At 41.9% G+C, this 13,143-nt stretch overlaps 5 non-coding genes across 5 annotated transcripts; all 5 read right to left on the bottom strand.

The window, feature by feature from the left end:
- Positions 1-1,127: 1,127 nt before the first annotated feature.
- LOC124803809 lies at positions 1,128-1,234 on the bottom strand. Its single transcript, XR_007017285.1, has one exon. It is a non-coding gene; the product is annotated as a U6 spliceosomal RNA (small nuclear RNA).
- A 2,487-nt stretch (positions 1,235-3,721) lies between these two features.
- On the bottom strand, positions 3,722-3,828 carry LOC124803808. Its single transcript, XR_007017284.1, has one exon. It is a non-coding gene; the product is annotated as a U6 spliceosomal RNA (small nuclear RNA).
- A 2,487-nt stretch (positions 3,829-6,315) lies between these two features.
- On the bottom strand, positions 6,316-6,422 carry LOC124803807. The gene has a single exon (XR_007017283.1). It is a non-coding gene; the product is annotated as a U6 spliceosomal RNA (small nuclear RNA).
- Positions 6,423-8,909: 2,487 nt separating this feature from the next.
- Positions 8,910-9,016, bottom strand: LOC124803785. Its single transcript, XR_007017263.1, has one exon. It is a non-coding gene; the product is annotated as a U6 spliceosomal RNA (small nuclear RNA).
- A 2,487-nt stretch (positions 9,017-11,503) lies between these two features.
- On the bottom strand, positions 11,504-11,610 carry LOC124803819. The gene has a single exon (XR_007017294.1). It is a non-coding gene; the product is annotated as a U6 spliceosomal RNA (small nuclear RNA).
- Between the last annotated feature and the right edge of the window lie 1,533 nt (positions 11,611-13,143).

Here is a 13,143-nt window from a genome sequence, read left to right as displayed (position 1 = left end):
TACTATATGTTAATACTAGCATACTGGTCTGCTTTCTAAACACTTCAGTGTTGTGGTATTCATTGGCTGACACTTTTGAATTTAATTTAGGTAACTATATGTAGTGGCAGATTGCCAGACATGTGGGAAAATACTTTGTGCGTCACACCAGTGAAATTTGTACATGACATGCTTGTGCACCACAGATTTGCTGTAATAGTTGGTTTTTAGGTGAAGGGCAGTGGCTTATTACACAGGCAGATATGCTTCAGTTAAGAATCTGATGAGGTGTCACCTGCAGTCTGTATTATGAGGCTGCAGCTGGATAGCAAGGCCACTAGGAAAGTTACTTGAAACATAATGTTAAATGAACTTCCTGTAAAGGGGTAGCTTGCACACTTAATGATTAAAGAGACATCTTCCTTCACATGTTTATTTATGCTGCTGAAACAATTATGGCATCAGCTGCAGCCATGAAGATGAATAAGGTTAAATGTTGTGGGTCTGTGTGCAGTCAGTATGTGATAGTGGCATACAGGCACCAGAAGCTTTGTAGGCGTTAGAGAAAAATAAATATTAGGTAATGCAAGCTAATTTTAGAGCGCTAGAGTGTATTTAAGCAGTAGTGTGAGTGAAAGTATGTGAGTGAGAAAGATTTGGAACATGCAGCTATCTAGTGTAAAGTTGATGTAAGGTTTCCAAATGTTGTGTGTGGCAGTAGGTGTGTGTTATGAAATGACGTGATTGAGACAGTAGGAAGAGATGTTGTGACAGCAGAGTGTGATACTGAGGAAGAGAAGAGGCTTTTGCCTGTGCTAGGCTTAGTCTTAGACTGGCTGTGATTTGTGTCAGGTTTGTGAATGAGCTGAAGGGGTGCTAGTGACATGTACTTGTGTCAGTGTAGTTGTGGTTTTGGTGTGCTTGCTGAGTTGTTATTAGAGTGACATTTTAGATGTGCATTGGTGATGTAAGGGATAGGTTTATTGCCAGTTTTATCATGTTCTGTTGTGAATGAAAGAGAGTGGAGGAGAACTGCGTAAATGGACAGCATAGTTTGTGACAAGTGGGTGCAGATATGAAGCGAAACTTGTGTAGGTGGCTGAGGGTATTAGCAGCTGATGTGAGACATGAGAGAGTGAGATTGCGAAAAAAACGTGGAACGCTTCACGATTTTGCGTGTCATCCTTGCGCAGGGGCCATGCTAATCTTCTCTGTATCGTTCCAATTTTAGTATATGTACCGCCGAAGCGAGTACATTCGAGGAGCCCTCTGAAATTGTATATATAGTTATGGCGTCGCGTCAAATATGGTTCGGCTTGGACGTAGCTTTACGCAGCTCTGGCGAGGAACACAAGGCCTGCCGAGTGCTAATCTGTGAATTAATTACTGTGAGGTGTCGTTCTTAGTAAGTGGCAGCTCTGTTAACTGTATTATTTGGCAGTATTGGATGTAAAACTTAGATCGTAGAGTCGCTTGCTCTCGCAGCATCCACCCAGAGCAGCAGCAGCAGGTTCACACAGCTGCCGCTAGGCGGCAGCAAGACGTGATGGCACGTATTGTCGCCATGTTCTCACATTCCGAGTTTAGTGTCTTATAGGCATACCTATGAAACACACTTCTCTAATGTGTGGGATAAATGGCGCTGATTGGAGCTGGTAGCAGGTCTTGAAGACTCTCAAAACAAGCGAATATTTTTGCGAAACTGTCTTCACTGCTAACACAAATTGCATTACTCTTTCAGTGGTACTTTCTCACGATACTAATCGATTCAATGACAGAGTGCAAGGCAACTTTTAACTCACACATCAAGTACAGCACAAGAAGACACAGTGTGTGACCATGTAAATTATTGAGTAGCTCCTATTCATCCAATGGCGCCAGAAGACAATAGTGACTGCAAAAAGAGACACAGTAGCCTCACGAACCATTAAAAACACCATTCATATTGCACACTTTGAAACACAGCAGTGTAGGTCACTACTAGCGCATGGATGGGTGAATGCGAGTTGTGTGAGGTAGTAGTAGGAATGATGGACATAGTTCCGTTTTCAGTACAATACCAGGTGATATATTTGTGTTGATCCAAGTTTACACAGGGCAGGTCTACTTGGCAACAGTGAAACACTGTGATGGAGATGTGTGAATGAGCCTAAAATGTTGAGGGGACATGTGGTAAGAGAAACCAGGTTAGCATTGTGTTAGTAGCTGTAGTTATGTTCCTGTGAAATGTCAGTCAGATGTAATCCAGTTTGGTGAATGTTGTTATTACAGGAAGAATTGCTAGTGCAAAACAAAGAGTGATAGATTTAGTATCTGAAAGCAGTTAATAACTGAGTAGCTACTGGTGTCATGTGACACAAACTGGTTTGTGATGTTGCTGTCTATTCCAAAATCCTGAAGCTTGCTAGTGTTTTGTGTCTTGACTGCCTCTGTATCTGCTTATGTGCTAGAGCTTCTGTGTATGTGACATGATGAATATTGCATGCAGGGTTTGTCCAATCTTTCTGCTAGACACAGGATGAGAGGTGCATCAGCTGTAATTGTGAACAGCATCGACTTGTATGACATTGATGGGATTCAAAGTGCTGTCAAAATAGTAGAGCCTCACATCTAAATACTATATGTTAATACTAGCATACTGGTCTGCTTTCTAAACACTTCAGTGTTGTGGTATTCATTGGCTGACACTTTTGAATTTAATTTAGGTAACTATATGTAGTGGCAGATTGCCAGACATGTGGGAAAATACTTTGTGCGTCACACCAGTGAAATTTGTACATGACATGTTTGTGCACCACAGATTTGCTGTAATAGTTGGTTTTTAGGTGAAGGGCAGTGGCTTATTACACAGGCAGATATGCTTCAGTTAAGAATCTGATGAGGTGTCACCTGCAGTCTGTATTATGAGGCTGCAGCTGGATAGCAAGGCCACTAGGAAAGTTACTTGAAACATAATGTTAAATGAACTTCCTGTAAAGGGGTAGCTTGCACACTTAATGATTAAAGAGACATCTTCCTTCACATGTTTATTTATGCTGCTGAAACAATTATGGCATCAGCTGCAGCCATGAAGATGAATAAGGTTAAATGTTGTGGGTCTGTGTGCAGTCAGTATGTGATAGTGGCATACAGGCACCAGAAGCTTTGTAGGCGTTAGAGAAAAATAAATATTAGGTAATGCAAGCTAATTTTAGAGCGCTAGAGTGTATTTAAGCAGTAGTGTGAGTGAAAGTATGTGAGTGAGAAAGATTTGGAACATGCAGCTATCTAGTGTAAAGTTGATGTAAGGTTTCCAAATGTTGTGTGTGGCAGTAGGTGTGTGTTATGAAATGACGTGATTGAGACAGTAGGAAGAGATGTTGTGACAGCAGAGTGTGATACTGAGGAAGAGAAGAGGCTTTTGCCTGTGCTAGGCTTAGTCTTAGACTGGCTGTGATTTGTGTCAGGTTTGTGAATGAGCTGAAGGGGTGCTAGTGACATGTACTTGTGTCAGTGTAGTTGTGGTTTTGGTGTGCTTGCTGAGTTGTTATTAGAGTGACATTTTAGATGTGCATTGGTGATGTAAGGGATAGGTTTATTGCCAGTTTTATCATGTTCTGTTGTGAATGAAAGAGAGTGGAGGAGAACTGCGTAAATGGACAGCATAGTTTGTGACAAGTGGGTGCAGATATGAAGCGAAACTTGTGTAGGTGGCTGAGGGTATTAGCAGCTGATGTGAGACATGAGAGAGTGAGATTGCGAAAAAAACGTGGAACGCTTCACGATTTTGCGTGTCATCCTTGCGCAGGGGCCATGCTAATCTTCTCTGTATCGTTCCAATTTTAGTATATGTACCGCCGAAGCGAGTACATTCGAGGAGCCCTCTGAAATTGTATATATAGTTATGGCGTCGCGTCAAATATGGTTCGGCTTGGACGTAGCTTTACGCAGCTCTGGCGAGGAACACAAGGCCTGCCGAGTGCTAATCTGTGAATTAATTACTGTGAGGTGTCGTTCTTAGTAAGTGGCAGCTCTGTTAACTGTATTATTTGGCAGTATTGGATGTAAAACTTAGATCGTAGAGTCGCTTGCTCTCGCAGCATCCACCCAGAGCAGCAGCAGCAGGTTCACACAGCTGCCGCTAGGCGGCAGCAAGACGTGATGGCACGTATTGTCGCCATGTTCTCACATTCCGAGTTTAGTGTCTTATAGGCATACCTATGAAACACACTTCTCTAATGTGTGGGATAAATGGCGCTGATTGGAGCTGGTAGCAGGTCTTGAAGACTCTCAAAACAAGCGAATATTTTTGCGAAACTGTCTTCACTGCTAACACAAATTGCATTACTCTTTCAGTGGTACTTTCTCACGATACTAATCGATTCAATGACAGAGTGCAAGGCAACTTTTAACTCACACATCAAGTACAGCACAAGAAGACACAGTGTGTGACCATGTAAATTATTGATTAGCTCCTATTCATCCAATGGCGCCAGAAGACAATAGTGACTGCAAAAAGAGACACAGTAGCCTCACGAACCATTAAAAACACCATTCATATTGCACACTTTGAAACACAGCAGTGTAGGTCACTACTAGCGCATGGATGGGTGAATGCGAGTTGTGTGAGGTAGTAGTAGGAATGATGGACATAGTTCCGTTTTCAGTACAATACCAGGTGATATATTTGTGTTGATCCAAGTTTACACAGGGCAGGTCTACTTGGCAACAGTGAAACACTGTGATGGAGATGTGTGAATGAGCCTAAAATGTTGAGGGGACATGTGGTAAGAGAAACCAGGTTAGCATTGTGTTAGTAGCTGTAGTTATGTTCCTGTGAAATGTCAGTCAGATGTAATCCAGTTTGGTGAATGTTGTTATTACAGGAAGAATTGCTAGTGCAAAACAAAGAGTGATAGATTTAGTATCTGAAAGCAGTTAATAACTGAGTAGCTACTGGTGTCATGTGACACAAACTGGTTTGTGATGTTGCTGTCTATTCCAAAATCCTGAAGCTTGCTAGTGTTTTGTGTCTTGACTGCCTCTGTATCTGCTTATGTGCTAGAGCTTCTGTGTATGTGACATGATGAATATTGCATGCAGGGTTTGTCCAATCTTTCTGCTAGACACAGGATGAGAGGTGCATCAGCTGTAATTGTGAACAGCATCGACTTGTATGACATTGATGGGATTCAAAGTGCTGTCAAAATAGTAGAGCCTCACATCTAAATACTATATGTTAATACTAGCATACTGGTCTGCTTTCTAAACACTTCAGTGTTGTGGTATTCATTGGCTGACACTTTTGAATTTAATTTAGGTAACTATATGTAGTGGCAGATTGCCAGACATGTGGGAAAATACTTTGTGCGTCACACCAGTGAAATTTGTACATGACATGCTTGTGCACCACAGATTTGCTGTAATAGTTGGTTTTTAGGTGAAGGGCAGTGGCTTATTACACAGGCAGATATGCTTCAGTTAAGAATCTGATGAGGTGTCACCTGCAGTCTGTATTATGAGGCTGCAGCTGGATAGCAAGGCCACTAGGAAAGTTACTTGAAACATAATGTTAAATGAACTTCCTGTAAAGGGGTAGCTTGCACACTTAATGATTAAAGAGACATCTTCCTTCACATGTTTATTTATGCTGCTGAAACAATTATGGCATCAGCTGCAGCCATGAAGATGAATAAGGTTAAATGTTGTGGGTCTGTGTGCAGTCAGTATGTGATAGTGGCATACAGGCACCAGAAGCTTTGTAGGCGTTAGAGAAAAATAAATATTAGGTAATGCAAGCTAATTTTAGAGCGCTAGAGTGTATTTAAGCAGTAGTGTGAGTGAAAGTATGTGAGTGAGAAAGATTTGGAACATGCAGCTATCTAGTGTAAAGTTGATGTAAGGTTTCCAAATGTTGTGTGTGGCAGTAGGTGTGTGTTATGAAATGACGTGATTGAGACAGTAGGAAGAGATGTTGTGACAGCAGAGTGTGATACTGAGGAAGAGAAGAGGCTTTTGCCTGTGCTAGGCTTAGTCTTAGACTGGCTGTGATTTGTGTCAGGTTTGTGAATGAGCTGAAGGGGTGCTAGTGACATGTACTTGTGTCAGTGTAGTTGTGGTTTTGGTGTGCTTGCTGAGTTGTTATTAGAGTGACATTTTAGATGTGCATTGGTGATGTAAGGGATAGGTTTATTGCCAGTTTTATCATGTTCTGTTGTGAATGAAAGAGAGTGGAGGAGAACTGCGTAAATGGACAGCATAGTTTGTGACAAGTGGGTGCAGATATGAAGCGAAACTTGTGTAGGTGGCTGAGGGTATTAGCAGCTGATGTGAGACATGAGAGAGTGAGATTGCGAAAAAAACGTGGAACGCTTCACGATTTTGCGTGTCATCCTTGCGCAGGGGCCATGCTAATCTTCTCTGTATCGTTCCAATTTTAGTATATGTACCGCCGAAGCGAGTACATTCGAGGAGCCCTCTGAAATTGTATATATAGTTATGGCGTCGCGTCAAATATGGTTCGGCTTGGACGTAGCTTTACGCAGCTCTGGCGAGGAACACAAGGCCTGCCGAGTGCTAATCTGTGAATTAATTACTGTGAGGTGTCGTTCTTAGTAAGTGGCAGCTCTGTTAACTGTATTATTTGGCAGTATTGGATGTAAAACTTAGATCGTAGAGTCGCTTGCTCTCGCAGCATCCACCCAGAGCAGCAGCAGCAGGTTCACACAGCTGCCGCTAGGCGGCAGCAAGACGTGATGGCACGTATTGTCGCCATGTTCTCACATTCCGAGTTTAGTGTCTTATAGGCATACCTATGAAACACACTTCTCTAATGTGTGGGATAAATGGCGCTGATTGGAGCTGGTAGCAGGTCTTGAAGACTCTCAAAACAAGCGAATATTTTTGCGAAACTGTCTTCACTGCTAACACAAATTGCATTACTCTTTCAGTGGTACTTTCTCACGATACTAATCGATTCAATGACAGAGTGCAAGGCAACTTTTAACTCACACATCAAGTACAGCACAAGAAGACACAGTGTGTGACCATGTAAATTATTGAGTAGCTCCTATTCATCCAATGGCGCCAGAAGACAATAGTGACTGCAAAAAGAGACACAGTAGCCTCACGAACCATTAAAAACACCATTCATATTGCACACTTTGAAACACAGCAGTGTAGGTCACTACTAGCGCATGGATGGGTGAATGCGAGTTGTGTGAGGTAGTAGTAGGAATGATGGACATAGTTCCGTTTTCAGTACAATACCAGGTGATATATTTGTGTTGATCCAAGTTTACACAGGGCAGGTCTACTTGGCAACAGTGAAACACTGTGATGGAGATGTGTGAATGAGCCTAAAATGTTGAGGGGACATGTGGTAAGAGAAACCAGGTTAGCATTGTGTTAGTAGCTGTAGTTATGTTCCTGTGAAATGTCAGTCAGATGTAATCCAGTTTGGTGAATGTTGTTATTACAGGAAGAATTGCTAGTGCAAAACAAAGAGTGATAGATTTAGTATCTGAAAGCAGTTAATAACTGAGTAGCTACTGGTGTCATGTGACACAAACTGGTTTGTGATGTTGCTGTCTATTCCAAAATCCTGAAGCTTGCTAGTGTTTTGTGTCTTGACTGCCTCTGTATCTGCTTATGTGCTAGAGCTTCTGTGTATGTGACATGATGAATATTGCATGCAGGGTTTGTCCAATCTTTCTGCTAGACACAGGATGAGAGGTGCATCAGCTGTAATTGTGAACAGCATCGACTTGTATGACATTGATGGGATTCAAAGTGCTGTCAAAATAGTAGAGCCTCACATCTAAATACTATATGTTAATACTAGCATACTGGTCTGCTTTCTAAACACTTCAGTGTTGTGGTATTCATTGGCTGACACTTTTGAATTTAATTTAGGTAACTATATGTAGTGGCAGATTGCCAGACATGTGGGAAAATACTTTGTGCGTCACACCAGTGAAATTTGTACATGACATGCTTGTGCACCACAGATTTGCTGTAATAGTTGGTTTTTAGGTGAAGGGCAGTGGCTTATTACACAGGCAGATATGCTTCAGTTAAGAATCTGATGAGGTGTCACCTGCAGTCTGTATTATGAGGCTGCAGCTGGATAGCAAGGCCACTAGGAAAGTTACTTGAAACATAATGTTAAATGAACTTCCTGTAAAGGGGTAGCTTGCACACTTAATGATTAAAGAGACATCTTCCTTCACATGTTTATTTATGCTGCTGAAACAATTATGGCATCAGCTGCAGCCATGAAGATGAATAAGGTTAAATGTTGTGGGTCTGTGTGCAGTCAGTATGTGATAGTGGCATACAGGCACCAGAAGCTTTGTAGGCGTTAGAGAAAAATAAATATTAGGTAATGCAAGCTAATTTTAGAGCGCTAGAGTGTATTTAAGCAGTAGTGTGAGTGAAAGTATGTGAGTGAGAAAGATTTGGAACATGCAGCTATCTAGTGTAAAGTTGATGTAAGGTTTCCAAATGTTGTGTGTGGCAGTAGGTGTGTGTTATGAAATGACGTGATTGAGACAGTAGGAAGAGATGTTGTGACAGCAGAGTGTGATACTGAGGAAGAGAAGAGGCTTTTGCCTGTGCTAGGCTTAGTCTTAGACTGGCTGTGATTTGTGTCAGGTTTGTGAATGAGCTGAAGGGGTGCTAGTGACATGTACTTGTGTCAGTGTAGTTGTGGTTTTGGTGTGCTTGCTGAGTTGTTATTAGAGTGACATTTTAGATGTGCATTGGTGATGTAAGGGATAGGTTTATTGCCAGTTTTATCATGTTCTGTTGTGAATGAAAGAGAGTGGAGGAGAACTGCGTAAATGGACAGCATAGTTTGTGACAAGTGGGTGCAGATATGAAGCGAAACTTGTGTAGGTGGCTGAGGGTATTAGCAGCTGATGTGAGACATGAGAGAGTGAGATTGCGGAAAAAATGTGGAACGCTTCACGATTTTGCGTGTCATCCTTGCGCAGGGGCCATGCTAATCTTCTCTGTATCGTTCCAATTTTAGTATATGTACCGCCGAAGCGAGTACATTCGAGGAGCCCTCTGAAATTGTATATATAGTTATGGCGTCGCGTCAAATATGGTTCGGCTTGGACGTAGCTTTACGCAGCTCTGGCGAGGAACACAAGGCCTGCCGAGTGCTAATCTGTGAATTAATTACTGTGAGGTGTCGTTCTTAGTAAGTGGCAGCTCTGTTAACTGTATTATTTGGCAGTATTGGATGTAAAACTTAGATCGTAGAGTCGCTTGCTCTCGCAGCATCCACCCAGAGCAGCAGCAGCAGGTTCACACAGCTGCCGCTAGGCGGCAGCAAGACGTGATGGCACGTATTGTCGCCATGTTCTCACATTCCGAGTTTAGTGTCTTATAGGCATACCTATGAAACACACTTCTCTAATGTGTGGGATAAATGGCGCTGATTGGAGCTGGTAGCAGGTCTTGAAGACTCTCAAAACAAGCGAATATTTTTGCGAAACTGTCTTCACTGCTAACACAAATTGCATTACTCTTTCAGTGGTACTTTCTCACGATACTAATCTATTTAATGACAGAGTGCAAGGCAACTTTTAACTCACACATCAAGTACAGCACAAGAAGACACAGTGTGGGACCATCTAAATTATTGAGCAACTCCTATTCATCCAATGGCGCCAGAAGACAATAGTGACTGCAAAAAGAGACACAGTAGCCTCACGAACCATTAAAAACACCATTCATATTGCACACTTTGAAACACAGCAGTGTAGGTCACTACTAGCGCATGGATGGGTGAATGCGAGTTGTGTGAGGTAGTAGTAGGAATGATGGACATAGTTCCGTTTTCAGTACAATACCAGGTGATATATTTGTGTTGATCCAAGTTTACACAGGGCAGGTCTACTTGGCAACAGTGAAACACTGTGATGGAGATGTGTGAATGAGCCTAAAATGTTGAGGGGACATGTGGTAAGAGAAACCAGGTTAGCATTGTGTTAGTAGCTGTAGTTATGTTCCTGTGAAATGTCAGTCAGATGTAATCCAGTTTGGTGAATGTTGTTATTACAGGAAGAATTGCTAGTGCAAAACAAAGAGTGATAGATTTAGTATCTGAAAGCAGTTAATAACTGAGTAGCTACTGGTGTCATGTGACACAAACTGGTTTGTGATGTTGCTGTCTATTCCAAAATCCTGAAGCTTGCTAGTGTTTTGTGTCTTGACTGCCTCTGTATCTGCTTATGTGCTAGAGCTTCTGTGTATGTGACATGATGAATATTGCATGCAGGGTTTGTCCAATCTTTCTGCTAGACACAGGATGAGAGGTGCATCAGCTGTAATTGTGAACAGCATCGACTTGTATGACATTGATGGGATTCAAAGTGCTGTCAAAATAGTAGAGCCTCACATCTAAATACTATATGTTAATACTAGCATACTGGTCTGCTTTCTAAACACTTCAGTGTTGTGGTATTCATTGGCTGACACTTTTGAATTTAATTTAGGTAACTATATGTAGTGGCAGATTGCCAGACATGTGGGAAAATACTTTGTGCGTCACACCAGTGAAATTTGTACATGACATGCTTGTGCACCACAGATTTGCTGTAATAGTTGGTTTTTAGGTGAAGGGCAGTGGCTTATTACACAGGCAGATATGCTTCAGTTAAGAATCTGATGAGGTGTCACCTGCAGTCTGTATTATGAGGCTGCAGCTGGATAGCAAGGCCACTAGGAAAGTTACTTGAAACATAATGTTAAATGAACTTCCTGTAAAGGGGTAGCTTGCACACTTAATGATTAAAGAGACATCTTCCTTCACATGTTTATTTATGCTGCTGAAACAATTATGGCATCAGCTGCAGCCATGAAGATGAATAAGGTTAAATGTTGTGGGTCTGTGTGCAGTCAGTATGTGATAGTGGCATACAGGCACCAGAAGCTTTGTAGGCGTTAGAGAAAAATAAATATTAGGTAATGCAAGCTAATTTTAGAGCGCTAGAGTGTATTTAAGCAGTAGTGTGAGTGAAAGTATGTGAGTGAGAAAGATTTGGAACATGCAGCTATCTTGTGTAAAGTTGATGTAAGGTTTCCAAATGTTGTGTGTGGCAGTAGGTGTGTGTTATGAAATGACGTGATTGAGACAGTAGGAAGAGATGTTGTGACAGCAGAGTGTGATACTGAGGAAGAGAAGAGGCTTTTGCCTGTGCTAGGCTTAGTCTTAGACTGGCTGTGATTTGTGTCAGGTTTGTGAATGAGCTGAAGGGGTGCTAGTGACATGTACTTGTGTCAGTGTAGTTGTGGTTTTGGTGTGCTTGCTGAGTTGTTATTAGAGTGACATTTTAGATGTGCATTGGTGATGTAAGGGATAGGTTTATTGCCAGTTTTATCATGTTCTGTTGTGAATGAAAGAGAGTGGAGGAGAACTGCGTAAATGGACAGCATAGTTTGTGACAAGTGGGTGCAGATATGAAGCGAAGCTTGTGTAGGTGGCTGAGGGTATTAGCAGCTGTTGTGAGACATGAGAGAGTGAGATTGCGAAAAAAATGTGGAACGCTTCACGATTTTGCGTGTCATCCTTGCGCAGGGGCCATGCTAATCTTCTCAGTATCGTTCCAATTTTAGTATATGTACCGCCGAAGCGAGTACATTCGAGGAGCCCTCTGAAATTGTATATATAGTTATGGCGTCGCGTCAAATATGGTTCGGCTTGGACGTAGCTTTACGCAGCTCTGGCGAGGAACACAAGGCCTGCCGAGTGCTAATCTGTGAATTAATTACTGTGAGGTGTCGTTCTTAGTAAGTGGCAGCTCTGTTAACTGTATTATTTGGCAGTATTGGATGTAAAACTTAGATCGTAGAGTCGCTTGCTCTCGCAGCATCCACCCAGAGCAGCAGCAGCAGGTTCACACAGCTGCCGCTAGGCGGCAGCAAGACGTGATGGCACGTATTGTCGCCATGTTCTCACATTTCGAGTTTAGTGTCTAATAGGCATACCTATGAAACACACTTCTCTAATGTGTGGGATAAATGGCGCTGATTGGAGCTGGTAGCAGGTCTTGAAGACTCTCAAAACAAGCGAATATTTTTGCGAAACTGTCTTCACTGCTAACACAAATTGCATTACTCTTTCAGTGGTACTTTCTCACGATACTAATCGATTTAATGACAGAGTGCAAGGCAACTTTTAACTCACACATCAAGTACAGCACAAGAAGACACAGTGTGTGACCATGCAAATTATTGAGTAGCTCCTATTCATCCAATGGCGCCAGAAGACAATAGTGACTGCAAAAAGAGACACAGTAGCCTCACGAACCATTAAAAACACCATTCATATTGCACACTTTGAAACACAGCAGTGTAGGTCACTACTAGCGCATGGATGGGTGAATGCGAGTTGTGTGAGGTAGTAGTAGGAATGATGGACATAGTTCCGTTTTCAGTACAATACCAGGTGATATATTTGTGTTGATCCAAGTTTACACAGGGCAGGTCTACTTGGCAACAGTGAAACACTGTGATGGAGATGTGTGAATGAGCCTAAAATGTTGAGGGGACATGTGGTAAGAGAAACCAGGTTAGCATTGTGTTAGTAGCTGTAGTTATGTTCCTGTGAAATGTCAGTCAGATGTAATCCAGTTTGGTGAATGTTGTTATTACAGGAAGAATTGCTAGTGCAAAACAAAGAGTGATAGATTTAGTATCTGAAAGCAGTTAATAACTGAGTAGCTACTGGTGTCATGTGACACAAACTGGTTTGTGATGTTGCTGTCTATTCCAAAATCCTGAAGCTTGCTAGTGTTTTGTGTCTTGACTGCCTCTGTATCTGCTTATGTGCTAGAGCTTCTGTGTATGTGACATGATGAATATTGCATGCAGGGTTTGTCCAATCTTTCTGCTAGACACAGGATGAGAGGTGCATCAGCTGTAATTGTGAACAGCATCGACTTGTATGACATTGATGGGATTCAAAGTGCTGTCAAAATAGTAGAGCCTCACATCTAAATACTATATGTTAATACTAGCATACTGGTCTGCTTTCTAAACACTTCAGTGTTGTGGTATTCATTGGCTGACACTTTTGAATTTAATTTAGGTAACTATATGTAGTGGCAGATTGCCAGACATGTGGGAAAATACTTTGTGCGTCACACCAGTGAAATTTGTACATGACATGCT

The sequence above is a fragment of the Schistocerca piceifrons genome, chromosome 6, assembly GCF_021461385.2.
Source record: "Schistocerca piceifrons isolate TAMUIC-IGC-003096 chromosome 6, iqSchPice1.1, whole genome shotgun sequence".
In the NCBI taxonomy this organism is placed as follows: Eukaryota; Metazoa; Arthropoda; class Insecta; order Orthoptera; family Acrididae; genus Schistocerca; species Schistocerca piceifrons.
The sequence above is the reverse complement of the archived record's forward strand: the minus strand, read 5'-3'. Positions and strand labels throughout refer to the sequence as shown.